Source organism: Gymnodraco acuticeps, unplaced genomic scaffold (assembly GCF_902827175.1).
Source record: "Gymnodraco acuticeps unplaced genomic scaffold, fGymAcu1.1, whole genome shotgun sequence".
Classification (NCBI taxonomy): Eukaryota; Metazoa; Chordata; class Actinopteri; order Perciformes; family Bathydraconidae; genus Gymnodraco; species Gymnodraco acuticeps.
In genome coordinates this window covers 3,481,307-3,487,306 of record NW_022990047.1, presented here as the reverse complement: position 1 = coordinate 3,487,306, position 6,000 = coordinate 3,481,307, and positions in this window count along the sequence as shown.

The window sequence follows — 6,000 nt, the reverse complement described above, 5'->3', positions numbered from 1 at the left end:
ATCTGATGGCAGGTGTACAACATCACCTTTGACAGTAATTGTTATGTACATCAGGGCAAGACTGCAGCATTTTTGCACTCTTTTTAACTTTCACCTTTCAGAATTTTAAATATGTTCCACTCTGTAGTGTTTATTTGCTTCTGAAGAAAATACTGCTTGAGACTCTTTTTTTCTAAAACACTTGTTGTGTTGGAAAAAGGGATCAATAGATTCCCCACCAGTAAGGTTTTTGCAGCTGCAATAAGTGTTTTGGAGAGAGAGGTGAACCACAAAGCACAGTTCTCTCATCAGCACTGCTCACCTGTAAATGAGATACAAGCTCCTGGAATATGGTTGCTTTGCACGGTGGCCTGCCTTAGTGATTTGTGGCAGGCTGAGGAGCTCTCTGGAGATCCCATGAAAGCGCTGGACGGGGGACATTTGGACCGCTGTGCTTAGATTGATGGATGGATGCATGGATGGATTGTGTCACTGTAAACTCAGAATATATGCACCTTTTACCCTTGAAGTATGAAGTGTATTGTTAGTCTCCCTTGTCACTCCTCTTGATGAGCTGTCTACCTTAAAAATAGCTTCCATGTCGCCGCATCCGCAGAGCAACCGCAAACAGAAGCAGAGACAAGCAAAGACAATTTAAAAAAACTGATGCTGATGTTTCTTTAATTCTAAAGAGTTCTTTAAAATCACTCCATTATTTGTATGAGTCATCTGCATTTAATGACTACAACCCCAAGCTCTATGTTCATCACACCCATAGCAAAACACCCTAAAATGTCCTGAACATCACCAACATGACCATTTCTGGCATGCACGCTTAAGCTCCCTCAGGACTGTACAATAGATGTAATCATTTAATATGTTTACAAGCAATAGACAATCAGATTTTCAAATGTTTTAGTCCAACACTACATGTTTGACATCCACAACCAGAGATGGGGAGCTGGGAAATTGACAGGGGATGGAATTGGAAGGAATTAACAGTGTCAGGGAGGAGGGAAAGTGTCTAACTCTGACATGTTAGTCTAGTGTCAGAGTATGGGGCGTCGCTCACTCAGCGCTGGTTGTCGTCCACCGTGTCACACTTAATGAAATATCATTGTTCTGGCAGCTCATTTCCGTTCTCCACACATCATCCATGCACCCACACGTTCATGTCAGCACAAGCCAGATAGGAAGCATCTACACGCAACATCTAAATTTGACTGAAAATGTTTGCCCTTTTATTTGTTGTTGTTTCAGTGTCTAAAAGTTGTTACCATTTTGGCTGTCTGACAACCCTGTATTAAATGTAAATAATTGTTCAGGCATAGTGTTCGTAAAAAGTTATTGAAATAAGACATAACTCCTTAAACTTGGCTTAAATCTCCCCAAATAATCCCGACAGGCTGATTTTATCCAGATGCCAAATGCTGAGCAGTCATTGATCGTGTGGTAGAGGCAATTACAGGCCGCTCAGTGTCAAAGAGACTCAGCCACTTTCCAGAAACGCCTCCTTTCACTCTGTTTTTACGCAAACGGCAGCATATTTATAATTACACATGCTAATCAAGGTGGGAGTTCACAGTAAGGCATTCCATTATGTCAGCATCTCTGAGTTGCAAGAGAGTCAACAGCCAAATCACTACTCTACCATTTGGCAGAGATTATGCAGCCAACCCCCACCACTCCACATTCCTTACCTGCCTCACACTGGGAAGTACTCAACATCAAATCAAACACATGCTGCTGATTGAGCAGGTCCTCATTACACAAAACATGTATGGGCAAGACACACTTAGAAATATTGTCAGGCTTTTAAGTCGTTGATTAAGGTTAGAGCCTTGTTATGGACGATGTGCTGAATATAAAGAACGAGTAGAGCTGTACTTTCAACTCTAACAGCAGGACAGCTACGCAATCTGCATGTCGATTATGCATACAAATGGTAATACAGACCATTTAAAGATGAATGACTTCCTTAATCACTCATAATACGCATTTAATATTATCTATAGCCCACTAAATTAAAGGTTGACACATAAATGCCTTTCAAAGGCGCATTGTGGAATACTTTCATGGACTCAGAAACATTTGACTTTTATTTAGTTTTCCATTATTTTATTGTACAAACTGTTATAACTCACTGAATGTACTTTACTGTCGGAACCTCAATTAAAAGAACCATTCTCTGTGAAATAGCATTTTTGCCGTCTCAACGCCTCATATCAATACAGCATGGCAAAATTCTACCTCTCCAATTCCAGTTTAATCGGAAAAAGATTAGGATGAATTGATGTTAATGTAGATCCATACACGCAATTAAACAACCTTATTTTCTATCACATTATGCTCTTTTCAAGGAACACCACCCTTAATATGCCAATCTGAGTTTTAACAAGACAAACATCAAACTCCTCAATGGTAAATTACTGCGTACAGCTCTGGAAGAAATTAAGAGACCACTGTAAAATGATCCGTTTTTCTGGTTTTTACTAATTATAGGTATGTGTTTGAGTAAAATGTCTATTTTTTTATTTTATTCTATAAACTACTGACAACATTTCTCTGTGTTGGATTTCAACAGACACTGGAATGGAATGGCTGCCATACATGTAGAGATTGAGACTTAAGAAACATTTGGAGTGGTCTCTTCATTTTTTTCTGAGCTGTAGGTCAAAAACTCACCACAGTAACTGTTAAGTGCCTAAAGTTACATTTTTTTCATTGGCAAAACTATAACAAGACTAAAATGTAAAGCCCCAAAAGCAGCTCTACTGTATTAGGTTGTTACAGGCTCAGCTGTGCTTTGAGCTAAATGCTAATATCAGCATGCTCATACTGTACCATCTGACTGCAGAATGATGTCTGTTAAAGTAAAGCATGTTAGCATGATAACATTAGCACCACAAACTACAGCAGAGGAATTTCATCAGTGTTATATTTGGTTTGTTTAGGTCTGAATAAAATATTTTGATAAAATGTCAATTACACACATAAATATTGTGAACAAAATACCGGCAACCCGAACATTGGTAGTTGTTTCTCTTGTTGAATAGGTACGATATCATCTTCATCGACGAGGTTCGTTTAGTGAAACTAAAACAATTACCTGAAAAATGTTCAAATGATATGCTGAGCTGACGGGAACTGCAAAGTCGGGCGGTAGTTCTGTGGGTTTGTCGCCATGAAGGACACCTATCACATTGCACTTAGTGATTTGTTCTAATGTCAATAAATATATGTGTTGATTTTCCAGCTTCAAGATACAATTCTACAACTTAAGAAAAGGCCAGATTTGAGTTTGTATTCCTCTAAATTCAAAAGATGCATATATCTATTGCCCCCACACCAAGATATATACAGTATGTTCCTGACATAAAGTACTTGTGTTTTCACATCTTACATATGCATCTCATGATCAAGATGAAATTATTTGCCCAATTAATAGCAGCTATATTTAAATAGTTAATTAATAAAAATAAGGGCCTCCAGCACTCTAGCCTTCAGTCCCACAAATGCTAGTTGTCAAACCGGCAGCATAATCTTTTATCACAATAAGATAATAAGACACTCAGTGAAACAGAGCTGTATGAGAAGAATATCTTTCATCATACTCTTATCGTTCAGGGTCTAGCAGCCCATACAATTTAATCATGATGGTCAAGTGGTGTTATTGACCTTAGTTGTAACATCCACTGTCCGATTTGTGTTTGGACACTCAAGGGCCTCGTGTGCTGAACTGGTTTTTATGCTGAGGGATCTTGTGCGCACTCAACTGCCTTTTAATCTTAAAAAATAATCAACAGTGTGATTAATTGGAAACCAAATATGGGGCCCTATCTGGGACCATCAGTTTCACTGTGCAGTTCACTGATGTATAGTATTGATTGCAACAGGGAGCCCTCTAATCAAAATCATGGTAAAATCAATAGCTGGCAAACAGGTCCTGTTCATGCTTCAGTGTACACATCTGAAGTAAACCCCCCTGCGCTGAAACAGTCTGGCCATTTGCTTAAAGAAAATCGAGACTTGCTGCAATAGGGAGCACTGCGGAGATAAACTGGAGTAGACAGGTGGATATAAAGGAAGAAAGCACTGAGACAGGTGAGGGAGATTCAAAGAGGTGGATTCAGTTTGATTGTAAACTGTGCAGGTTTTTATACTCAAAGCTTCAAACCATCAAGGGTCCAGGGTACAGCGGGGGATCAACAAGCTACTGACCCCGATCTGATCCACATGCGAGATCCAGCCACAGAGCTGTCCTGCTGTTGTCACATCACGCTCCCTGTGCACTCTGAGCGCTCTTTTCCTCCACTGTCTCATGATCCCTCCATCTCCCCCGGGGAGCGAGTTAAGTTGCAGGGCCGCCGTTGTGTGTCTACTCACTGCATTCCCTGTTGGGAGAAAGGAGAGGCAGGGTGAGAGCAGATCTGAGCTTATCAGCTTGAAACATGGCTTTAGGTTGCCTGTTCAACATATAACAGTCACAACCCATGAACTGTTCAAAGAGCTCCGAGGAGCAGCAGAAAACCTCCAGGGTTTCCACCAGCATCTGGTGTGATGCCAGGGTATCTGAGGCAGCCTGCATGCCTGGCATCCTGCCACAGCAAGGCAGCCAAACCACGCTGCTCACCTGCCTAGAGAGAGGACAACAGAGGAGAAACACATTTAGCAAAGCAGGGATCCAAGAACAATAGGAACTAGATGAAAGAAGAGGGATTCAGAGCAAGGGAACATTGAGCATGGAATGGGCACCGTGTGTTCAACAATCCTATTGTTCACTAAATGCCCATTCTAGGGATTTGTTTTGCCAAATAAGTTTTTGAGGAAATATTGATATTTACCAGTAAGTCGGAAAGGAGTTGAAGGCTGTCTGTGGGCTGACGATGCACGTGGATGAAATAAGATGTGTATGTATGACAACAGCCTTGGCTACTTAAACATTTATAGATTGGCCGTTATATTGAAAAAGTAAATAAGTCCTTTCTCATGCTTGATAAGATTGATAAGAGTTAGGCATAACATCAAAGTTCCATGCCATAAATACTGAAACAACAAGCTGAAAGATACTTAACGCTCCATTGAGCTCAAGGGAGCTTTAGAGTGGGGTGGTCATCAGTGGCTTTTTTGCACGACACCTTTTGCTTTTTACATGCCATTTTTATTAATAACCAAGACTAGTTCCCTAACAGAACAACGGAAATGTTTCAACGTTAATGTTATTTGCAAATTTGCCATATTTAAGAAAAAAAGTTTGTATTAAAATGTAAGCATTTTTAGGAGAATCAAATGAGTGATTACAATGATTTTAGAAGTAAATCTGGGAAGGCATGAACAAATTCAGATATTGGGAGCTTTGTTGCATGCTATAACCTTTTCTCATCCCCTCGTATCCAGTCTGCCACTTTCATTTGTTTTAAAAGGGCTAAAAATTGCAAATAATAATAATCTTTGAAGAAAAGGAACTGTGGTCTAGATGACCACACCGTACCGCAAAAATACAAACCAGAGAAGGATCGTGTCCCGCCCACTACCAATCACCACAAGGGGAGCAATTACCGTTACATTAAATAGTGATAAACACCAGTGCACAATGATCGTCAGAACACCAGAGCTGTCTCTGCGTCATCCGTGAAAACCACGCTTCAGGGTAGCAACAGTCAGGTAGTGATACATTACAAGGGACAGAAACAGGTGCTACCATAGATTCTAATTACTTTGTTCTATCAATTATGTACAAATCCTTGCATGCCTGGGGTCTGCCACACACTGTTGTGCCTCCTACTCACGCTCCGCACCATCCCAGCTGTGGCAGCATAGCAGGCAGTGCTTTGTGTGAATACCTTGAGGTGACTACAGAGGTTTATTTTTTCAAGGCTGAATTCATACTGATGGAACAGTTCTGAAAAAAGAGAAAAAAGAAAATCCATTCTGCATATCCCACTGACATCTGAATTCATGCGTTATATCCTTTCTCATACATTATTTTCTCTTTCACTCAGCCCTGTAAGCATCAGTTTA